Genomic DNA, 26,770 nt, shown 5'->3' with positions numbered 1-26,770 from the left:
AGAAGAATATTTCATTCTCATTAAAGAAAAATATCTACCTAATTTTTAAATAAAATTTATTTGTTTGATGTTATATGATTCTGTTCCCTGTGAATGGGCTTCTTTAGGTAGACCTGAAAATCCTCTATCTTTCTCTGTAGACCAGGCTAGGCTGGGATGCTGGGATCCACCTATCTCTGCCTTCCATGTGCTGTGATTAAAGCATTACGCTAAAACAACTGACTCAATAAAGTGATTTAAAGTGATTGTTATAATGAATATAAAGTTCAATAAATTACTACCAGAATTCCATAAGTATTGTATTTATGTTTTCATTTAGTTGACTTTGCAAAGTTACCATGTTACAGCCAGAATAACCTTTCAACAGAATTCTCTTATAGAGTCCAAATCCATAAGCAAAAGAATAATTTTGGACCCTTAACTCAAAGCAAATAAAAGGAACTCATTACAATTTAAAGACTTTCTGGGAATAACTTTGAAAGGAAGGTTCATAATAGGCAACCAGCATCCATGGAGAATTTCACAAGTTTTTTTGGGAAATCTAGCCTGCCAGACTCTGAAAACTGTAACCTAAGACTGCAGAGTTATGAGAAGGTGCCATTTGACCCATCATTGACCAGGATTGATCTAATAAACATGAACTGATTCACATCGCCTTGATATTTTTGTGGCTGATGAAGAAAAGACAAAAACACTGGATCCAGGCAATATAACATGTTCAAGGATAACCAGCTCTACACTATGAGATCCTGTCAAGAAATAGTTTAACCACTGATATATTTGATTTTATTTGATTTTTATTTTTACCTTTGTCTCTTGTAAATGATGATACACATTTGGCACAGTACTTTGGACTATAAAGAAATAATGGATGGAATACTAAGGTACTGGGCAAGAGGGTGGATATAAGAGAGATGTCATAGATTTTTATATCCAGAGGATATTTACAAACCTGCAGGTACATAGAATGTGGTCAGAGGTTTCGCCCCACCATTCATGGAAAATCAACTGGATGTTTTCAAGTTGCAGACCCAAGACAGAGATAGTACTTAGGAAAGAGATAGTAATAAGTACTAACAATATAGTAATTGAGAACACAGAGGATTAGAAAAAGTACAAAATTGGGTAGCTGTTTAGAAATACTGTTTAGATGCTTGCTAAGTGTTTAATACCATTAAACACATGACAAATTACTCTTAGGTATACATCTATGGTAACAGGTAACATAATACATACAAACATATGAATAGAGATTTCTGTGTGCTACTATGATTAGTATCAAAAACTCAGAATCAGCCTAGCCACTGTATTTTCTGGCTTCCATCATGGCTACCAAATAAGGAACATCCAAGCATGCTGAAGAAGAAACAATGAAGTCAGATCACTTATTCCCTATACTTCTGCCTATCCTCTGGGCCATGCCTAATATCCCTGAGATAGATTCAGGCTCTCTCTGGCACTCCATTTTCTGTCCACTGCTTTGCTGTATTCTGTCACTCCAGACTAACAATTATCATCCAGGCCGTACTACCAAGGAAAGACAAAGCCCACCAAACATTCCAGACCTGCTATACCAAAAACCACTTGTACATGGCTGCTCATAGGAGGCCTACTGCACAGTGAACATCTAGACTTAGGTCTGTCTTCCCTATAACTAATATATAAGGAACATTCAGGGAAACTTAGATGGGTAAAGGCCCAATAAGAACCTAAACAAGAACTACAAGAATCAAGACTTCATGGCACCCTCAAAGCAAAAGTATCTGAACACAGTAAGCCCTGGATATTCTAATACAACAAAAGACAAAGAAAATGGCCTTAAATCAAGTCCTGTAATGGTGATAGATGTGTTTATATTAGAAATTAATAAATTTCTCAAAGCAATCCAGAAACTATAATCAAAGAAGTAGAGGACTTTAAAGAGGAAACTAATAAACTCTTCAAAAAACCCAGGAAAATAAAATCATATAGGAGAATGAAATTAATAAAACTGTTCAAGACATGAGAATAGAAATGGACTCAATAAAGAAAACACAATTTGAGTGAATCCTGGAATTGGAAAATTTAGGAAAAAGAACAAAAACATCATATATAAACATCCCCAATAGAATACAAGAGTTTGAAGGGAGAATCTGAAGTGTTACGATACAGTAGAAGAAACTGTTACATAAAAAAAATAATTTAATGAATACTTGACACAAAAATTTCTAGGAAATCTGGCATAGTATGAAAAATCCTAACTTAAGAATAAGAAGTTACAAACGAGGTGAAGAGTCCCAACTCCAAGGACCAGAAAATATTTTTAATGAAATCATAGTCAAAAGTTTCTCCAACTTACAGAAAGACATGCATATAACCACATAAGAAGCTGATAAAACACCAACTAAATTGGACCAGGAAGAAAAATATGCTTGTTACATAATATTTAAAACACCCAATTTACAGAACAAAGAAAAATATAAAAAGTTGCAAGCAGAAAAGGCCCCATAACATACAAAAGCTGACCTATCAGAATCAGAGCCAACTTTGAGACAAAGACTTGGGATTAAAGTCCTGTGCCACCACTGCCCAGCATTACTACACTTTCTTTCTTTTTTTTAAGGTCCAAAATTTTTTTATTAGATATTTTATTTACACTTCAGATGGCATCCCCTATCCCCATTCCTCCCCCACACCCCTTAGGAAACCCCTAACCCATGCCCCTTTTCCTTTTTGCATTTATACATTTTTTAAAAATAATGTTAATCATAGGCTTTATAAGTTTGGAATTGTTCAATCAGAGGTGTAACACACTACCCAACCTAGATATATCAACTATCTTTGACTGGTGGAGATACATGAATATCTGCCTCCCTGTCTCCCCCCTCTTTCTCTCTTTCATCACCTAGCTTCTCCTCTCCTTCTTCTTCTCCTCTTCTTACTCCTTTTCTTCCTCTCAGTACTCCTCCCACCTTAGCTCCTCCTACACATCACCCTCCCTGTTAAAATGAAACTTTTCTCTCAAAATACAATTAGAGCATAATTATGCCAATTTGTACCAGTGAGGCACAGGATAGTCCTAATACCCAGTCCATCCTTTTGTTGACTAACCAGCTCCTCTGTCATCTATTCTAACTAGAACATTTAGTTCTGAACCTGGTTTTAGGATGAATGTCAGCTGACGACCATCCACTCAAATCTTTTCTCTTAAGGTCAATAGCTAGCTATATGTTTTCAACCCCATCAGAAACCCAGAATGACTGAGTTAACTATAATTGTGGGAAGCACAAATCGTAGTTTCTAAAACTTAGCCAGTTTATAGAGACCTCTGAATACCTGGACACTCGCTCTACTTCAAAACGTTGGAGCATCTGTTCTTCTGCCTTCTGGCCCAGGATCATCTGACAGACCTTAGTGCTGCAGAATTATTAAGGGCTGATTACTCTGTCTAGGCAGATATAATCAGTCGACTATTCTGCAAGTGTGTCCTTTTCTGGACAGTAATTTGTCTGTAGAAGGAAAGTGGCAATTCTTGCCTAGTGGCTGTCTCACCACAACTGGAGTAACTCCAAGGATGCTCAATTTCTTCTTAGAATTCAATATAGGAAGCTGTCCGGAGCAGACAGGTCTCTAATGAAAATGAACATTAATACAGAAATGTTTGTCATGTCAATTCTAAGGATTTCTGATGTTTTGAAAACCAGCTATCCATTTAAGGTAATCTGGACTGTTGCCTGTTAACTCCACTCAGCTATTTCTAAATAAAACATAAAGAACACACTTATAATAAACTCCTATATATTATAATAAATGAACATTAATACAGAAATGTTTGTCATGTCAATTCTAAGGATTTCTGATGTTTTGAAAACCAGCTATCCATGTAAGGTAATCTGGACTGTTGCCTGTTAACTCCACTCAGCTATTTCTAAATAAACATAGAGAACACACTTATAATAAAATAAAATAATGAATTTGCTATAGTCCCTTAACTCACAGGCTGACCATCTCAAATCAGTTTTAAAAAGTTAAAGAAGGACTGGGTCTAAGCTTTGTATTCCTAAATGTGTTATACTGGTACAATGCCTATGAGGGTAACAATATTCATCTCACTCTTATATCAATAAGAAGCTCGTACCAATGAAAACCTTAAAATTTGTAATCAAAGTAAATTGGTGCCATTTAAGAATTTATATCTTCATCTTGATACTAATTATACAGATTTCTACTAATAGGTTATGGCTATGCAATAAACCCTAGCTAAACCTCTCTATTTCAACAAAACCAATACTTTTCCCTAGAAAGACAGCCCAACATTTACCACCTTAGTCCCCTAGCCCAGGGAATAGGGGTGCTGAGTCTTCATTCGCTTCTTCAAGCTGACTATGGGCATTGAGATATTAGAAAAGGATTGGGGGAAAGAGCAAATTGATAAGCCTCTGATGCTGTGTCTTCACTGCCTCCAGATGGAATTCCCAGACCTCAGAGTTTTGAGCAGGTCTGCCCAGCTTGCTTGTTGAGTAGATACACCAAGGCTGACCATTCTTCAATATACAATTCTCAAAACAAATTTTAGTATCAAGATAGTTTTTTTTTAAAGCGGGCTGACATTTTATTAAGGATGTTAGTTCTAACTGCTTTTCTTTTTTTTCTCTTTTATTGGATATATTTACATTTCAAATTTTATCCCCTTACCGCATTCTCCCCACCACCCAGGAACCCCTTATCCAATCCCCCCTCCTCCTGCTACTATGAGGGTATTTACCCACCTACCCCCCAATCCCCCTACCCACCCTCAGATTACCCCACACACACACTCAGTGCTCAGCTTTCAAGGTACCATTGACCTCTTCTCCCACCTATGCCCAACAAGGCCATCCTCCCATACATGTACAGCTGGAGTCTTGTGGCTCTCCATATGTGCTCTTAGGCTGGTGGTTTAGACCCTGGGGAGCTCTGGATGGTTGGTATTGTTGCTCTCTTCATGAGGCCACAAGCCCTTAAGGCTCCTTCAGTTTGCTCTCTAATTTCTCCATTGGGAACCTTTGATCAGATTAATGGTTAGCTGTGAGTATCTGCCTCTGGATATGTCAGACTCTGGGGGACACCTAATGAGACAGCCTTATCAGACTGCTGTCAGCTTTCCCTTCCTGACATCCATTTCAGCGTCTATTTTTGGTGACTGCACATGGAATGAATACCCAGGTGGAATGGTCTCCATATAACCTCTCCTTCAGATTCTGTCCCACACTTTGTCTCCATATTTGCTCCCTTGAGTATTTAGTTACTCCTTCTAAGAAAGACCTAGGCATCCTCACTTGTTCTTTCTTCTTCATGAGCTTCATGTCATCTAGTAGTTGAATCTTTGTTGTTCCAAAATTTGGGCTAATTTCCGATTATCAGTGAGTAAATACCATGTGTGTTCTTTTGTGATTAGGTTACCTCACTCAGGATGATATTTTCTAGTTCCATCCATTTACCTAAGAATTTCTCAAATTCATTATTTTTAATAGCTGCGTAATATTCCATTATGCAAATGTACCACATTTTTTTTTTTTGTATCCATTCCTCTGTTGAAGGGCATCTGGGATCTTTCCAGCTTTTGGCTATTACAAATAAGGCTGCTATGAACATAGTGGAGCATATGTCTTTGTTATATGTTGGGGCATTTTCTGGGTATATGCCCAGAAGTGGTATAGCTGGGTCCTCAGGTAGTGCTATGTCCAATTTTCTGAGGAACCACCAGACTGACCTCCAGAGTGGTTGTAGCAGTTTGCAACCCCACCAACAATGAAGGAGTGTTCCTTTTTCTTCACATCCTCACCAGCATCTACTATCACTTGAATTTTTGATCTTAGCCATTCTGACTGGTGTCAGGTTGTATCTCAGTGTTGTTTTGATTTGCATTTCCCTGATGACTAAGGATATTGAACATTTCTTAAGGTGCTTCTCGGCCATTCATGTTTCCTCAGTTGAGAATTCTTTGTTTAGCTCTGTACCCCATTTTTTAATGGGGTTATTTTGTTGTTTGGCGTCTTATTTCTTGAGTTCTTTGTAAATATTCGATATTAGCCCCCTATCGGATGTAGGATTGGTAATGATCTTTTCCCAATCTGTTGGTTGCCGTTTTGTCTTGTTGACAGTGTCCTTTGCCTTACAGAAGCTTTGCAATTTGATCAGGTCCCATTTGTCGATTCTTGATCTTAGAACATAAGCCATTGGTGTTCTGTTCAGGAACTTTTCCCCTGTGCCCAGGTATTCGAGGCTCTTCCCCAACTTTTCTTCTATTAGTTTCAGTGTATCTGGCTTTATGTGAAGGTCCTTTATCCTCTTGGAGTTGAGCTTTGTATAAGGGGATAAGAATGGATTAATTTGAATCCTTCTACATGTTGACCTCTTGTTGAAAATGCTGTCCTTTTTCTACTGGATGGTGTTAGGTCCCTTGTCAAAGATCAAGTGACCATTGGTGTGTGGGTTCATTTCTGGGTCTTCAATTCTATTCCTCCCAAGTGCTGAGATTAAAGGCATGCGCCACCACCGCGTGGCATTACTACACTTTCAAAGAAGAACTAATACCAATTTTCCACAAACTATTCCACAAAATAGAAACAGAAGGAGCATTAGAATCTCATACTATGAGACCAAAACCAACCTGATATCGAATCCACACTGAGCTTCAACTAAGAATATTTCAGACCAAACTTTCTTATGAATATTGATGACAATTTATTAAATAACATAACTCCAAAACAAATCCAACAAATACATTAAAACATCATGCACATTGATCAAGTGGGAGAGATATTTTTATGTAATCTGTGTCTATTTGGGGGTGTGGTTTCTTTAATTTCTTTACCAGACCATTGATTGCTTGCATCATGGAGTAATACTGATATGTATCATATTTGTATTGAAAAGCCTTCTTTACTGAAGGTGTTTATCAGCTGTAAGTATTCTCTGGTAAAAGTTTGTGATCCCTTAAATATACTATCATATCATCTGCAGATAGAGGTACTTTTCCTTTTCAATTTGTATCCCTTTGATCTCTTTTACTTTTCTTATTGCTCTAGCTAAAACATCAAGTACTATATTGAAATGATAGGGGGAGAGTTAAAGCTTTGTCTTGACCCTGATTTTAGTTGACTTGTTTAAGGGTCATTCTTTTTAACATGATGTTGGCTATTGGCTTGCAACATATAGATTTTTTATTGGATATTTTATCTATCTACATTTCAAATGTGTTCCCCTTTCTCAATATTCCTTCTGGACACCCTCTATGTCATCTTCCCTCCCCCACTTCTGTGATGTTGTTTTCCACCCCCCAACCCACCTACTCCCGCCTTGCTGCCCTGGCAGTTCCCTAAACTGTGGCATGTTGATGTATACAGGCTGTATGCTGCCTGCTATGGGTATAGAAACAGAGTGGATGATCAATGTAAACAAATCAAAGAACCTGAAATAAGCCTGCACAGTGGTGGACAATAGATTTTTAAAAAGAAAGAAGCAAATTACATACAGTAGAAAAAGAGAGAATCTTCTCTAAATTGTGCTGATCGAACAGGATATCTGAATGTGATGAATTAAATCGATTGATATTTTCAAAACTCTATTCTATGTGGATCAAAGTTCTCAATATAAAATTAAATATACTAAATCTAATAGTGTACTATGCTGTTTGGAAGATTATTAAACTATGTGTATACTGTGTACTTTAATATAAACTTTTCAAAAGTAAGTTTAAACTTAACCAGAAGTGATCACATAGTGTGACATATAGACCTATACTCAGAAGTGCAGCATCTGGCTTAGTATCACAAAACCAATAAACAACCAGTATTGTCATTCCAAACAAGTTAGATATGACAGTTGTCCACAACACCTAGATTTTTCTGAATTACTCATGTTTTACTTTGGGAGTATATCTTTCTTAGGCCTCATTCTGTTTTTACCCTTTTTATTGGTAAAGGGAAAGTTGATTTTTAACAGATTAAATTTATTACAAATATGGTGCATTGGTTGAATTTTCAGTATTTTATTGCAGATATTCTTACTATAGTTGAACTTCCTGAGGTCTGTCAAGCAGGACAGTCTATTTTACCCATTTATAAAAATTAATAAATAATAACTTCATCCAAAAAGAAGAAAGATTATGGGATAGCCTTGAATGCAGTTATACAGGACACAACTTCTTAATATAACCACAATGACTGAGTAGTAAAAATCTACCAATCAAAAAGAGACCTCATGAAACTGAAATGAATCCTTCTGTAAGGTAAAGAAAACTGGCAATAGGACAAAACAACAGCCAAGAGACTTGGAAAAGATCTTCCCTAAATGTACATCCATTAGAAGGCTAATATCCAAATTACATAAAGGACAAAGAAATTTACTCCACCAAACCTAATAACCCAATCTAAAAACAGAACTAAATAAATTCTCAACAAATGAATCTCAAATAGCTGAAAAGCACTTAAAGAAATGTCCAGCAATATTATTCACCAGGGAAGTGCATTTCAGTGATTTGGTATTCCATTTTGCAACAATCAGAATACCCAAGATAAAACACTCAAGAGCTATCACCTTATGTCACCTACTGCCACATATATGGACAAGGGGAACACTCCTTCATTAATGGTGGGGTTGCAAACTTGTACAAACACTTTGGAATCAGTCCAGTGGTTTATCAGAAAATTATAAATAGTTTTACTTGAAAACCCAGGAATACTGCAGGTCATCTAAACCAATGATGCTCTACCATACCTCATGGACACTTGTTCCACTGTGTTCATAGCAGTATTATTCACAAGAGTCAGAAACTGGGACCAACTCTGAAGTCACTCAACTAAAGAATGGATACAGAAAATGTGATTAATTTCTGCGATGGAATACTATTTGGCTATTTGTTTTTAAAGAAGGGCATCATGAAATTTGCTGGCATGTGAATGGAACTAAAACATATTATCCTGGAAGATCTATCCCAGACTGAAAAGGGCATGTACAGTTTGATACTGTACTCACTGATAAGTGGATATTAGCCATAAAGGTTCAACGAACATGATCTACCCAACAGTACAAAAATTAAACAAAAAGAAAAATTCAAGTGCAGATGCTTGAATCTTACATAGAGAAAGAAATAGACACTCATAGAAGCCAGAGGGAGCAAGAAAACTTGGTGAAAGAGGGCATGGGGAGAGAAATTTGTGGGGCAGAATCAGTTGTGCAGAGACAGGTGAGAGGTCTAGCTGTACATGATAATGGAAAGAACTCTGCACCAGCTGAGGGAGGGAGTGGGGGTAATCTCTATTAAGCAGCAGATATCTGCTGGGATTGCGGATGCTCCCCTAAGTCAATGGTTGTGAACACAGACATGATGCCTAACAATGCATACATGAAACCAGAAGAGGTCACCTCCACTAGCCAGGGAGTTCTCCTAGTAGAGGGTTAAGGTCACCAACCCATCAGCAAAATATTTGAACTAAAGTTTGTCCTGTCTAAAATCTGTGTAGAAACAAAAATGAAGCATAGAATGATGTACTGGACAACCAGTAAGTGGCCCAAATTGAGACTCATCCCATGACCAAGAACCAATTCCCAACAGTGGGAATGATACTTTGTTATTCTTACAGACAGAAGACGAGAAGTGTCCTCTGAGAGGCTATTTGCATCAGCTGACTAAAACAGATGTAGATTCGAACAACCAAACATTGGATAGAGGTCAGCAACTCTTACAGAAAAATTAGGAGAAAGATTAAAGGACATGAGGGATATACAAACTCCATAGCAATACCAAACAAGTTGACTAACCTTCATAATTGACAGTACTCAGAAACTGAGCAACTACACACAGCACACATGGGCTAGAATGAGGCCTCCATCACATAGGGTTGCCTTTCTGACTTCTATGGCAAAGGAAGTTCCTAACCCCACAGAGACTTGATATGCAGCAAGGCAGATATCTGGGGGGTTGGGGAGGCACATCTTTTCAGAGAAGAAGGGGAGCAGGTATGGGAGGAGGGACACTATGAAGGGGGACTGGAAAGGATACAGAATTTTGGATGTACATAAATTACTGAAGTAATTTTTAAAACTACAGATATAAATCATACTGCCAACATCCTGCCAATTGAAGGCAACTTAAAGGAACTGCATTCATTATTAAAAATTTGGATACTGATGTCCATTTTACCACTACCTATTAAATATTGTATTCTACATGCTACCTGGTGCAAGAAGCAACAGAAGAAAATGAAAGTGATACTTATAATGAAAATATAAATTAAGGTATTCCTATTTCAGAAGGTATCTTGATACACACACACACACACACGCACATATATATATGTATCAAGATACCTATTACTCTATCTATACCTAAAGCTATAACTATATCTATATCCCATACATACATACATACATATATGGAAAACTTATACATTTATATCCTATCTATATTAACATAATTATAGATGGAGGATAGATAAAGTACATAGAAATAAACCTAGATTATATATATATATATATATATATATATACTCAAAACTCTACTAAAAAACGTTCCAGAAATGATAAATATATTCAAAACTGTGGTTTTAACATTTTACAAAAACTATCTAAAGGGATTAAAAAGCATAAACATTAAAACCAAATACTGAAACGATTAGAATAGACTATATCCAATCATAGACTCTACCCATTACTATATCTGTACCTAAACCTATATCTATATCCCATACATACATATATAGAAAACTTATACATTTATATCCTATCTATATTAACATAATTATAGAGGGAGGATTAAGTACATAGAAATAAACCTAGATTGTGTGTGTGTGTGTGTGTATGGAATCTTATTCAGAAAATACATTCATAGATTACATATATATAGATATAAATATTTATTTTGGTAAGCATATTTATGTACATATAATATATCCGCTACATATCTATGTATATTCTAATGTTTTATCATCTATCTATCTATTTGAAAGTATTTTCTGAATAGAAATCCCGTTTCCTCAGAATTAAGGCCAACAATTAACAACTTGGATTTTATAGAAGTAAAATTCTTCAGCACAGCTCAAGAAACCAAACCTGAGTGAAGTGCCAAGGACTAGCCTCGGCTTGCAAAGGAAATCTCAGGAAATGCTAACTGGCAGTAATGAATGAATAACTCAAGTCAAATCATCGATTACAGGCTGATTGCCTGTGTTCTGCTGGAGACAGATTTCAGACAGCTATCTTTCAATACAGTTCTCTTGGAGTTCCAAAATCTCTCTGCACAGACTTGTGAAAGATACAATTCTAAGTATAGTTTTCATTTTTGATAAACTTCTTTCTTTCTACATTCATAAAATGTTATTTGTGAAGTCTTACTTATATAATAATTAGTACTTAATGCACTGGCAATTTTCATCCTTAATGAAATTATTAATACTATTCATTTAAAAGACTCAAAGTACTTCCTTCATGTTTAAAAAAATATATTGTCTAAAATTTGTCATTTTCAGCATGTTTCCATTAATAGATCTGACTGTTGTCTCAAGGCAATATTTAAAAGACAGAGAGCAAAGAGTAAAGGGTTCTGTTGAAAAGCTATATTCAGATGTGATCCCAGTGATATGATCTGCAATGTTGAATCACTGTGTCCAGAAAGCTCTGCAGATTCATCCCACAGAGTTTAACATGGGACACAGGTCAATAGCCACAAAGAAGAAGAGAGACAGGTTTATTATGTATATATGTAAGAAGGAGGCAGTTTTGGTTTATTTAGGATAACCAATTTCTCTAGGGAACAAATATTTTGGATAAAACTTCTATGCAGGAGAATTCTATAGTAGACTATATTCAGCACCCACAATGAATATCAAAATATGTGCACAGGAGGATTTATCATATTAAATCCTCAATCCCATCACCCAACAATGGGGCAACTTTGAACTTTTTCATATACCTGAAGTTATGTTCCTTGAAATGACAGTGACTTCATCCATAAAACACACACACACACACACACACACACACACGCATACACACACAACCTCAGGGATTCTCTCCTCAGGATATGTACATCTCATAATTGCTGTCTTGGCATTTGTCTAAAGATATCAAATTAATTTTTTGAGACATGATTTTGTGGTATTATTAATGAGTAACAGTAGGATGAGAATGATGCCATCCTAGCATAAAATGAATACTAATCACACCAAGGCAGGATTAATAGAAGATATTTGTAATATATTTATTGAAAACATTGACAAAGAAGGGATTAGTTTGAGTTTTAAAATTACCTATAATATAAACTCTATAAAAAGTTTAAAGACTAATAAAACATACACAACACTATATAACTGGTTTTTATTAGGATAGTTATTAATATTATCTTGACTTAAATCCTTACATTTTAAAATACTATTTCTTTAATTTGTTAGAATATAAACTCCATACCATGATTAATTAATGATGTCAGATTAGTACTGGGTTAACTTTTTTCATTTTTTCCAAATAAACACTTAATAATATGAGCTCTTCTTGGGTAAAATGTTTCCAATTCCTAATGAAATATGGGACTTTCCTGTGGTAGTTCTCTGATAATGAGTAAGGTTTCAACATTATTTAAATTCTTATGAATACATTTCTCATTGTAAACAACAGATTTCTGAATGAATACTAGAAGAGTAATTACCTATCATGTTAGTCTCTTGCATGGATCTTTTTTGTGGTCTAAAGATTGAACTTGTGATAAATGATTTGCCATATTCTTTACATTTGTAAGGTTTGCCTCTAGTATGCATGCTAAATTTGGTTTGCAAATAAAATTTCAGAGTGTATGATTTTCCACATTCTTTACATTGGTAACTTTTTTTTCAACACAGATTCTGTGGTCACCTTGAAGATTTGAGGACAGGGTAAATGATTTCCTAAATTCACTATATATGAAAGGTTTGTCTTCAGGATAGATTATAGTGATGAGGCTGATGAGTTGAGGACTTTGGAAATAAATGTCCACTGTTACCAAATTTTTCAGGTTTGTCTCCTGTAAGGATTCTCTGGTAAGACTGAAAATTTGATGAGCAGGAATAGGACTTTCTGCATTCATTATACCTATAAGATTGCTTTCCAGTATGGATTGTTTGATGACCTTAGAGAGATTAACACCAGATATAAGATTTGGCACATCCTTTACATTATAGGGTTGAACTCTAAGCGGATTCTGTAGTAAACTTGGAGATGTAAGAACCATGTAAATTATTTATCATACTTATGACATTTCTAAGGTGTGTGTCCTACATGGATTCTGTGGTAAACTCTGAGACTGTAGGCATGGGTGAAAGAATTCCCACATTCATTACATTTGTAATGTAATTCCTCTTCAGTAGGAATTCTATACTGAATGAAAAGATGTGAGGACTGTGTAAATGATTTACCACACTTCTTACTATTTGTAGGATGTGTCTCTATTATGGATGCTGTGGTGATCTCTAAGACTGGAAGAACGGGTGAAGGATTTCCCACATTCATTGAATTTGTAAGGTTTCTCTCCAGTATGGATTCTGTAGTGAACATGAAGTTGTGAGGACTGTGTAAATGATTTACCACACTTATTACATTTGTAAAGCTTGTCTCCTGTATGGATTCTGTGGTGATTTCTAAGACTTGAGGAATGGGCAAAAGATTTTCCGCATTCACTGCATTTGTAAGGTTTGTCTCCAGTATGGATGCGGTGGTGAACTTTAAGATATGAAGAACGGGTGAAAGACTTCCCACATTCAGTACATTTGTAAGGTTTGTCTCCAGTATGAATTCTGTAGTGAATTTTAAGATATGAGGACTGTTTGAAGGATTTCTCACATTCAGTACATTTGAAAGGTTTCTCACCAGTATGAATTCTATAGTGAATCTGAAGTTGTGAGGACTGTGTAAATGATTTACCACACTTATTACATTTGTAAAGCTTGTCTCCTGTATGGATTCTGTGGTGATTTCTAAGACTTGAGGAATGGGCAAAAGATTTTCCGCATTCACTACATTTGTAAGATTTGTCTCCAGTATGGATGCTGTGGTGAACTTTAAGATATGAAGAACTGGTGAAAGACTTCCCACATTCAGTACATTTGTAACGTTTGTCTCCAGTATGGATGCTGTGGTGATCTTTAAGATTTGAAGAGTGAGTGAAAGACTTCCCACATTCAGTACATTTGTAAGGTTTGTCTCCAGTATGAATTCTGTAGTGAGCATGAAGTTGTGAGGACGTTGTAAATGATTTACCACACTTATTACACTTGTAAGGTTTGTCTCCTGTATGAATTCTGTGGTGAATTCTAAGACTTGAGGAATAGGTGAAGGATCTCCCACATTCATGACATTTGTAAGGTTTCTCACCAGTATGGATTCTGTAGTGAGTATGAAGTTGTGAGGACTGCGTAAATGATTTAGCACACTTATTACATTTGTAAGGTTTGTCTCCAGTATGGAGTCTGTAGTGAATTTTAAGATCTGAGGACTGTGTAAATGATTTACCACACTTATTACATTTGTAAGGCTTGTCTCCTGTATGGATTCTGTGGTGAACTCTAAGACTTGAGGAATGGGAGAAGGATCTTCCACATTCATTACATTTGTAAGGTTTGTCTCCTGTATGGATTCTGTGGTGAACTCTAAGACTTGAGGAATGGGAGAAGGATCTTCCACATTCATTACATTTGTAAGGTTTGTCTCCAGTATGGTTTCTGTGGTGAACTTTAAGCCTTGAGAAACAGGAGAAAGATTTTCCACATTCTTTACATTTGTAAGGTTTGTCTCTTTTATGGATACTTTGGTGAGCTTGAATATTTGGGGTCTGGGTAAATACTTTGCCTTTCTGAGTGCCTTCTCCTTTATGACCTGAAACATGTGGAAATATATATTTATAAAAATTCAAGAATTTTTCACATGTTAGGTCCTTGAAAATAATTCTGTTAATATGGTTTATATTATCCCTCTGTAATTTTGATGATTCAATTGTTGCATTCATGTAAGCATCACATGTGTATCGGCTGTCATCTTCTTTCATCCATATTGCATTATATAACTGAAGTATTAAGGATTGATTTAAAATACCATAATTATCATCATATTTGTGAATTTTCTCTGTGGTGTATTCCAGAAGTTGGAAAAATAACTGATAGTAGTTATTAGAGATAGCCTGTCTTCTTTCAGGGTTGTCTTGAATTTCTGAAACAGAATTACCTATCTTATTTTTACTAGTAATTCTTTCATGAAGAGAATCATGTAAGATATTTCCTTTGTATAAAATACCTCTATGTAGAATATTTAGGTAATACTTCCTTAATGGGTTCTGATAGACTATGTTGATATCATATAATCTGTTTGCATTTGCAGAAGCATCTCTCTCATGATATGATCCAAGTTTCATTGCATACATGGTCATTTTCTTACATTGATCTAAATTGTAGAACTCATCACAAAGATTTACTGGTTGACAGAGCTGCAATAAATTTTTAGGGAAATAATTTTCACTTTCATGATACTCAGTACTTTCTTGTCTCCAAAATCTTCTTTGTTCATAACTTGGTGTAATATTGTCTAATAATGTGTTACTTGTTAAATAATTCCAGAAATCTAGTTTATTCATGCAAATATCACTTTTGAATGGTTGTACATTTGTGTGTAGAACTGAGTTGTATTTCAAAACTTGTTGTGAACATTTTATTAGAGCAGTCTCTAACTGTATAATTGGGAGTGACCCAAACTGAGTTCTCTCAGGAGAGATTCGAGCCTCTTCGTCCTTTTCAGAAAACAAATAGATGTGTTTCCCCAGCAGAACATTTCCATGATGACATTTTTTATGCTTCTCACTGCCATCTCTATATTCCCAGAACTTCTTTCTTTGTAAATCTGAAAGGTCATTATGTTCAAATTGTTGTGTTATTTCTTTCTGGAAATAATCTTCTATACACACTTTTGGGAAGAGTGCCTTGTTATGACCACAGGACAGTGCTGAAAGAAATAAAGTAAACCATTATATGACATGTTTGAGTTGGATGAAAATAATAAACTGGAATAATGCCTAAAATAACACTAATCATAGGATTTAAGCAAAAGGACATAACATAGAATTTCAGAAACGTTGTTCCAATGAAATAAATGTCATAAATGTAAAGAAGGTTAAGACACATTTCATGAAATGTATCATATATTTTCTAATATATACAAAAGTCATCAGGAATTATTCAGAGTAAAAGTTTATTTGAAACAAATTTTTTAACTATCACCCATGAATAATTTTTCCTCCTCATTATGATTCTCAATTATTAATATGGATACAAATCATTTTTCAGATCACTTGAAGAAAACAATGACAGAAATAAAGAAGTACAATACTCATTTTAGGATTGAATCCTAGTCAAATATTAATTAATGGTTTTAACATCAAAAAGATTATTTGTAAGAAAGAAACATAATAAAAATCTAAGTGTACCAGTTACAAATCATGTCAGGCACATGAGAAATGAAGATTTAAAATTGTTCTCAAATCTTAAAGAAAATTCACTGAGACATAAATTTCATATAACATTGAGAATTTTTAATCTGTGTATAATGTCGATTTTTCTAAAATACTCATATGTTACAGTATATTTAAATTTAAAGTATGATATTCTGAAACTAAAATTTGAAAATTCAAACATTATTTTTGAAATATATTTCTGAATCCCTGGTCTGCACATCATTGTCTGGAAGACAGCTCTGTCTGCATCCTTGGAGGCCTGCTGACACCCAGCCCAACCATGTGAGATTTCCCAGTCCCTAAACCTCTACAATACAGGTTCCCTGGCAAGTACAACAGAAGAGATCTGCATCTTTCAGTACACATAACTACCTGCAATCCCAAATTCCTGCAGCCATTAGAAACCCCTAGCTTTGTCCCTTAAGGACATTCATTTCCTGAGCAAAAAAATGTTTGAAGCCACAAGGCACTACCAGCTTGGCCAGTAATTCTAAAATGCTGCTGCCACACAGGGCAACACAACTCTACCCGAAATCCCAGAGAACAGCAACAATTCTACCAGGCCTTCCAATACCAGTGACAACCAGATGGCTAAAGCACATGAGAAAAATATATTCAACAATACCCAAAGTACTATTTCACAACAAGAGGACAAAAAATATATACTGTACATACTGTATACACTTGCAAACACTGTATACACTAGCAAACACTGTATATACTAGCAAACTTGAATTGCAAGAAAATGGTCTTAAATTTCATGTTGTGAAGATGATAGAGACCATTAAAAAATGAATAATTCCCCTAAAGTACAGAAAATAAAATCTAATGTAGATATCCTTGAAGAGAAAATAAATGAATACTAAGAAATGCAGGAAATTACAATCAGATGGATGAAGTAAGTAAATAAAAATATTCACAATCTGAAAAGAAAAATAGAAGCAATGAACAAAACATGAACTGAAAAACCTAGGGAAGAGAACAGGATCTTTATACACATGTACTGCCAACCAAATAAAAGATATGAAAGGGAAAATCAAACATGTAGAAGATATGATAGAAAAAGATAAATTGGATAAAGAAAATTTCAAGTCTAAAATATTTCTAACACCAGAATTGCAGGAGATTTGGAAAAGTATGTAATGTTTAAACCACAAAAAATATGAATAGAAGAAAGAGAAGATTCCCAGCTTAAAGGCACAGAAATTATTCACTACAAATTTATGAAAATTAAATTCTCCATCCTAAAGAAACATATGGTTTATACATCTATGAAGTTTACAGAACATCAAATAGATCGGATCCAAAATTAAATCCTCAGAGTATAAGATACAAAAGACTAAATGTACAGTACAAAAGAAAGAATACAAAATGCTGCCAGAGAAAAAGGTTAAAAATCATATAAAGACAAAGTTATCAGAACTACACGTGACTTTTCAACAGATAATCTATAAGCTAGAAGGGCCTAGACATATGACACTACAGATATTCGACCACAACCTTTATCCCCCAAAACATTAAATTACCACCAATGAAGAAAACCAAAAAAATCCATAAGCAAAGCAAATACAATAAAAAAATTTCCATTAATACAGTTTTATAAATAATAGTGGGAGGATAACTCAAGCACTAGAAGGGTAAATACACCCCCCAAAAAACAAGACATAAATAATTCACACCAGAAAAAGCAAAGGAAGAAATACCAAACACACACATGCACACAGACACACACAGACACACACACACACACACACACACACCACAACAATATCAAAATAACAGATACTAACAATGACTCCTCATTAATATCTGTCAATATAAATGGATGAAATTTTCCTATTTAAAAAAAAAAAACAGACTAAATGTATGGATATGTGACCAGGATCTATCATTTCATTGTTTTTTTTGAAAATCAAAATGTTTTTTTTTTTAATCAGTAACAAAGACAAATACTACAACAGAAGAAAGTCCTTGATAAAAAGTTGTTCTAATCAAATAAACACAAGAAACAAGCTGGATTAGCCATTTGTATATCTAATTAAATAGATATTCAATCAAAATAATCAGAACACATGAAGAACAACACTTTATATGTATAAAAGGAATAACATACCAGGTGAAGTCTCTATTCTGAACTTTTACACAACAAATGAACCCACAATTATTTTAAAAAAAACTTTACAAAATCTCAAAACATACAATGAACACTACACAATAATAATGGGAGATTTGAACACTCCACTCTCAGCAATAGACAAACAATCAAAAAAGAAAATAACAGACATTATGAATCACATGGACCTAACAGATATATACAAAACAAAACAAAAAAATAGTATATAATCTTCTTAGCAGGTCACAGAGCCTTCCCAAAAATTGACCATATGCTTTGTCATTTATTAGGCTTCATTAAATACAAGAAGACTGTAATAAACACTAGTATATTTTTATAGCACCATGAATTAATCCTGAATTTCAACAATAGGAAATCAGAATGCATACAAAATGATAGAAATTGAATAATTCTTAAATCAATGACATTGAAGTCAATGAAGAAATAAAAAAATTAAAGAATTTTTAAATTCACTAGAAATTAAGGCAAACTATGCTCAAATTTATGAGATACACTGAAAGCAATGCTAAGAGGAAAGATCATAACACTGCCTTCTTAAAGAAAATAGATAGATACATCACATACTAGCAAATTAAACACACATGAAAGCACTAGAACAACAAAAACAATGACAAAAAACAAAAACAAAGACACCAAACAGGATTAGATGGCAGGAAAGAAAACACATAGCTTCAAGCAAAATATTAGAAACAAAGATAACAAGAAAAAGAATCAAGAAAACATAGAGCTGGTTCTTTGAAATAATCAACAAGACAGACAAACCCTTCGCTGAACTAACTAAAAATCAGTGAGAAAACATCCCTAATGGAAAAATCAGACATGAAAACATGGACATAACAACAAACCCAATGAAATCCAAAGAATCAATAACTCTTATTTCAAAAGGCTCTGTGCCTAGAATTAGAAAGTATAAATGAAATGTGTACTTTTCTGGATAGACTCCACATTCCAAAGTTAAGATCAGGTAAACAATGTAACTAGGGAAACTGAAGCAGTCATTAAAATTTCTCAACAAAAACAACTACATCAAAAAGCTCATCCCTGGATGCTTTTAGCAGAGAATTCTTCCATAATGTCAACGAAAAGCTAATATCAGTGCTCCTCAAATTATTCCACAAAACGGAAACAGAAGAAACAGAGCCAAACTTTTTCCTCAGCATACTACTTTAATTTCTAGTTTGATCAGTCAGGCAACAAAAGGAGATCAAGAAGATATAAAGTGTAAAAGAGGAGGAATGATTTTACTGACCCACCTTTAAAAGTTTTGTCCCAGAATTGTTCCTGATAAAAAGAAATTCTGTGACTAAAATAGAGCAGAAAGTAAAGGCAAAGATACACAGTGACCAACTTGGGCTGTTGGTGGACACCAAACCCTGACACTGTTATTAATACCATGTTGTGCTTGCAGAGAGAAGTCTAGCATAGCTGGCACCTGAGAGACTCTACCACCAGCTGACTAAGATAGAAGGAAATATGTACAGCCAAGCATTGGACTGAGGTTGGGGACCCTATGGAAGCAACAGAGGAAGGATTGAGGAGCTGAAGGGGAAGGCAACCTCATAGGAAGATGAACAATGTCAACTAATCTGGACCCCTGGGAGCTCCCAGAGATTAAACCACTAAGCAAAGAGCACACATAAGCTGGTTCAAGGTCCCTGGCACATATGTAGCAAAGGACTGCCTTGTTTGGCCTCAGTGAGAGAGGATGTGCCTAAACTTATAGAGACTTGATGTGCAGGGGCAGACGAGGGGGGACACCCTCTCAGAGGTGAATGTGTATGGGAATGGGATGAAGAACTTTGGGAAGAGAATCCAGGTGGCAACATTTGAGATGAAATATATAAAATAATTAAAAAATAATTTTAAAAAGAATAAAAGAAAAATATTGCAATGCACAGAAGATGTAATAGTATATGTAAATGACTGAGGAACTCCATCAAATACTTCGTACACTAAAAATGACTTTGTAAAGGGGCTCAGTATAAAGTTAACCCAAAAACTCAGTAGCCCTCCTTCATACAATTGATAAATGGCCTGAAGAAGAAATAAGTACAATAACTACCTTCACAATAGCCACAAGTAAAATGGCATACCTTGGTACAAATCTAATCAAACAAGTGGAATACCCATATAACAAGAAAGCTTTATGTAAAGTGATGCAAAATAACTTAGTTTAATTAACTAATTAAAAAAATATTTCCAATTGTAGTAGGCACATCATCCTATTTACCATCCCTTCTTTTCCCCCAGCATGTCCCAGGAAAGACTCCACATTCCCCACCTTCATTCCCATGTAAAAGCTTTTCTTCCTTTTTCCTTTGATTATATTTTAAGAGCCTACACTTGTGTACCTGTGCAAGTGTATGTGTATTTGTTATGTGTATTTACACTTACATAAAATCATCTCTGTGTGTCAGTTCCTGTTGTTTGTCACAATGTATTGTTTAAGTGATGAACACTCTGTACTGCAAAACCCATGATGCTGATCATATCTAGTGAGAAACTAATGCTCATTTTCCTAAGACTTATGAGTGTAGTGTAATTATATGGATAGTGATGGGGACAAATAGAGGAAATATAAATTGGAATGGGTAAGAGTTTCTAAATTAGGAGCAGGCAAACGGTCAATATAGAAAAAGAAATAAGATTTTTTGACAAATAATAAAAAGGTAGTTTTGGTAAATCCACATAGAAATATTGTTTTACATTTACTTAAAATTGTACAAAATAAATATGTCTGTATATGATACTCATTACATATGTAAAATTTATATACCTTATAATATATAAATATATCACCACGTGTGTGTGTGTGTGTTATGTCACTAAGGATGACAATGCTGTTAAAAAGAACCACAGATCAACACAAATCTGATTAAAAGACTGAGAAATGCCATGTCAAATTTATGTATATGTAAAATTATTATCAAATAATAGACACTTTGATAGTACCTAATCTATGCTTATTATCTAAAACTAATTACTATGTCTTATTGCTTTAGATATGATTTCATAAAATATTAAATATCTATGGAAAATATGGGCAAACATCTACTGTCCCTGATTTTAAGCAAATTGCTTTGAGGCTCTCTCCATGAAGAATGTTGCTACACCAGGCTTGTTTAAACCTCCCTTTACTATCCTTAGTCTGTTTATAAGTGTAACATAATGATCCTGTATTTTGTCATAGGCCTTTTCAGAGCCTTTTGAGATTATCCTGTGGTATCTATGTTGTAGTTTGTTTACTCATTTTATTACCTTGTTAGTTAACTTATGTTGAAATCCTCTTCATCTCTGGAATGAAACCAACTTAAACATAGTAGATAATCATTTGTAAATGTGTTTGAGTTAATTTTCAAAATATTTTACTACCAAATTTAGTATCTTATTATATAAGGAATACGGAGACTCAATTATCTCTGTTTAGATTTTGGACCAAATAAATTCATTTTTATTTTGTAAAGGGAAAAACATTGAAAACTTCCTTGAGTTTTTTCACTGAAGAAAAACATAAAGAACTTGGCATTCATTCTAACATGTGCCATAGGATTTCTTTAGTTGGGTGGCTCTGATGGAAACTTGTTTACCATCAGAGGATTTGTGTTGTATTTAAACAGTCCATTTCATCTTGACTTACAGTTTGTAAGCTGTATGTACAAGATCCTTTTAGGGTTCATGAAACTTTTTATTATTTTATGTTTAAGGAATTTTTAGATAAATGGATGAAGTTAGGAACAATCAATATAAATGAGTAATTTTGAGAAAACAAACAATGCAAGCTTAATTTCATGTGCTAATTTAGCTTTTTAAGATATGGCAATATCTGTTATATTTAGAATATCTATGTAGCTAGTTAGGGACCCGAATATCCTTGTTGTTTTTTATAGAAGATAAACAAAATATACTCAAGTTTATATCATGAGGTCGGGCATAGAATAGAGAAGAAATATAGTGGAGATCAATAACACAGTAGGGCCAATTTTAACGTTTTTATACACACACACACAGACACACACAGTGTGTGTCTGTGTGTGTGTGTGTGTGTTGTGTGTGTGTAGGCATATGTGTAATCAGGAAATCCTTTATAGAATATTTTTCCACTAGGTGGCTTCTGGATCTTGAAATCAATTCATACAATTAAAATGCAATCAGCTCTAACTTCTGCACCATTTCTCTGGTTCACATCTTTTAATGATATATGAAAAACTACTGTCACACAAGCTTCCTAACATATATTCACATGAAAGACAGCTTAAATGACATTACCACTAATTAGGATGGACGTTGCAAAGCTACACATCACATGTCTCTACACATTGCATATAGTACAAGCAATGGGTTGTAATATTTTGAGTTATAGTCCACTGAAATATCACAGTAATTCCAGACATATTTATTTTCATTTTAAACCTGAGGATATGTGTCCACTGACAAAGACAGTAAATACATAAAACACTAGAAATATTGAGTAGAATATTAAACTGCATATTTCATGCTTACTGACTTACATTCATAGTACTTTCAGGTACTACTTTGCTATAGGAGGACAATATTGATTATTAGTTTTATTCATTTATTTATTTTGTGATGTCCAATGTTGACCTTCGTGTAAGATATGCTCTGTTGGGAGCTGACTTAAGCAGAAAGCGGCTAGATCAACTTTGCAGCCATCTGGAACCATATACCCTGATGAAAGACTTGGTTTTCAAAAGCCTATAACAGCTGAAGCACACTGTGATAAGTATATTGTTTATCCCACATAGCTTGTTTTGCTGTTTAGTGACCTCAGCTGTATGGTGCACGTGGTAAATGTTTTCACCTGTGTTCTCCTGCTTGTGTATATAAATACCTCAGAATTCCCTTCAATAAGAGAGACTTGAGGGAGACTTGAGAAAATAGAAGAGACTGAATCACACCCTGTCTTGTCTCCATTCTTCGAGTCTCTTGCCCCAAGAGCCACACTCTCTCTTGATCAGAGCACTTAGCCCCAAAAGTGTTGAGACAAAGTGTTGAGGCAAAATGTGGGCCTCAACAATGCTCATTGGTGTAAATCATTCCACAAATGCATTGGCAGTATTTATCACAGGTTGTTTGACAGTATGGTGGTTGTTTAAGTTAAAACCCATAGTTGAAACTGTATATGAGGCCAATAATCTGAGAGTAAACATGTCCTGGGTCTTGTATTATAATCTACTATAATTTCTGCAAATTAAATTCATGATAGGCCGGGCGGTGGTGGCGCATGCCTTTAATCCCAGCACTTGGGAGGCAGAGGCAGGTGGATTTCTGAGTTCGAGGCCAACCTGATCTACAGAGTGAGTTCCAGGACAGCCAGGACTACACAGAGAAAGCCTGTCTCAAAAAACCAAAAAAAATAAATAAATAAATAAATAAGTAAATAAATAAATTCATGATAATATGTCTCCTAAAAGTATATTGTTTTTCCAGTATATCTTTGCAGCAATCAACCTTCAATAAAGAAGGTTAATGTGGAGATCAACACCTGGAGAAATGAAAAAACTGCGAGATGTTGGAAGACTCAGTAGTATGCACTTATATTTTTCACACCCCTCCTATCAATGCTCATGGATCAACACAAGAGATAAAACACAAGAATATTATAGGACATAGGTGGTTAACGATGCTAAATAGCATTTCCACACAAGATTAATGTCTATATAAACTCACTGAGATTGTGACAACATTCAAGAGACAAGGACATGTTCAAGGCAGATAAGACCCCAGCTTTGAGAAGGAGAAATTGGGTAGAAAATTTTCTATGATGTAAGAACCTATCCAAAGTACATAATTTCTTGGAGAGGGAAAATCAGTTTTATTCTATGATGCAATGTTAGTTATATTAATTATATTTCTTGGATTATGTTCACAAATATTTGTCAGTACAAATATAACACTATCTTTAAATACATTTTTGGCTTCTACTTTTGTTTCTTTTTTCTGTTTTTGAAAGTGAGAATGCAAGAGAAAGTGAAAGAGAGATAGAGACAGAGAGAGAAAGAGAAAGGAACATAAACAGTCAGAGAACTAAGATATTGAATTAATGTTGGAAGTGGAACTAATTTGCGAGGAGATGAAAGAAAGAAAAAAATGAGCAAAATATACTTTATAACATTCTTTAGAAAGGTAATAAAACAATAATTACTAAAATGTACTTGTCATATATTTGCAACAGAAAAATAATTATAACAATTAAAATACAAAATAATCATTTACTACTTTTTAAAGCAGATATTACATACTATATTTCTAACTACCACTATTCAAATAATATAAGGCAAAATTCAAATAACAGCCATGGTTTACATTTCTTTGGTACAGTATTTTTAATTAAATGCTTAGGAATAATCTCTATGTAAGATAGATTTAATATAAAATAATAACCACACTTCAGGTCTAGATTGCTCCTTGGTTTAGAATTATCATTCCCATTTTATGTTATTTCAGATTACCTGGTTCTCTTCCTTCTGTTTTCTCTCGATCAACAATCCAGGGCTCTTTTTGTTGTTCAAGACAGATGATTAACTCTGGTTTTGAAAGTGTAACACCTGTATATTCAAATATACATAACAATATACAATTGAATGTGCCTGGGTACTTACATAGGAATGTACCATGCATGTAACATGAAGGAGAGTTAAAAAATGCATGAATGACTTTTTAAAAATCACTTTTTTTCCAAAATAATTTAGACTCTTCATAATTCAATTCTTTTTCAAACTCTGAATATCTTTTTAAAATTATAACACTAGATAAAGACAACTGTGGAAGTCAAAGTGGATTCACATATAAATTATAATGACTGCCTACAAATAAGTAACTAAGATTGAAGGATCCTTAGGTTAAATGTAAAATCAAAATAAATTTAGGTAATATATTAGTTGTAAATATGTCACTCATAATTAAGTGTAATTAATGAAGGCAGATCCAAATACTAAAATAAGTTTCAGACATTCCTGAGGTGAAGTAGAAGTTATGAAATAAAAATATTCTTACCCACAGAAACCAGGTTGTTGTAATTCTCCAACATGACATCTCTGTACAAGGCCTTCTGAGCAGAATTGAGACATTCCCACTCCTCCTTAGAGAACTCTATAGCCACATCAATGAATGTCAGTAGACCCTGAAATTAAAATTAACCATTTTCCCTCATGTCTATTAGCTAAGTTCTATATTTGACCCAAGAAAAGATTAGTTACCTATGTAAACTTTTATGATATCAGTAACTAATATGAATTTTTGATGACTTATGATCTATGAAAAAGAGTATTTGACTTCTCTGCAAAGATCCAATAGTCTAGTAGTTCTCAACATGTGGATGTTGACACTTTTCTTGGTCAAATGGCATAATCCCCTAAATGATCTAATGCTGGTTTTCTAGCCTCGAGAAAGCAGAGATATTTACATATCATGTAATACATTGCATGCTTCATTGCAGTAGCAAAAGTGCAGTTATGAACTAGGAACAAAAATAACCTCATGGTTTGGATCAATAAAACCTAAGAATTTTATTAAAGAGTTGCAGCAGCAGGAAAGCTGAGACCTATGGCAATAGTCTCTCAGTCTTATTATATAATTTATTATTATGTATTCATTATATAACTTAATATACAATATATATTACTTATGTATTATACATTTATTACATAGTTTAATATATAATAAAATTATATATTTATTAAATAATATGCTATATGAATTATTTTATAAATTAAAACACAGAATAATATGAAGGGTTTTTTTGTAAATGTGAGTTAGCACAGTGAAAGTTTGGATGTTATAATATGAGGTTATTTCTCTAAAAATAGTCATCATGTCCCATACCAATGCACACATTTACCTGAGAAGAACACATCTTTTCTTTCTCCTCCAGAATGAAATGTCTCACAAAAATTTATATGGAAATTACACCTTCCACGAGCCACTCTTTATTGGTAGGCAACCAATTCCCTGCCCTGTCCCTGATAAAACTGAAGTGTGGAAAGCAGGAATCACAACTCCTTGCCTTCTGCCAGAAAATAGCTTCAGAGATCATGACCTTATATAGGCAGAAGGAAAAAAAAAATCCTTTTCTGCCTTCAGCTGCTCTGTTTTTCCAGAAGATGGTGTATTTCTCTGTAGAGCTGGGTAGG

The 26,770-nt window shown here is 34.3% G+C and overlaps 1 pseudogene; it reads right to left on the bottom strand.

Moving 5' to 3' along the window:
* The window catches only part of LOC117716388 (uncharacterized), a 69,957-nt pseudogene extending 43,464 nt beyond the window's left edge, over positions 1 to 26,493 (bottom strand).
* Between the last annotated feature and the right edge of the window lie 277 nt (positions 26,494 to 26,770).

Source organism: Arvicanthis niloticus, chromosome 10 (genome assembly GCF_011762505.2).
Source record: "Arvicanthis niloticus isolate mArvNil1 chromosome 10, mArvNil1.pat.X, whole genome shotgun sequence".
Classification (NCBI taxonomy): Eukaryota; Metazoa; Chordata; class Mammalia; order Rodentia; family Muridae; genus Arvicanthis; species Arvicanthis niloticus.
The sequence above is the reverse complement of the archived record's forward strand: the minus strand, read 5'-3'. Positions and strand labels throughout refer to the sequence as shown.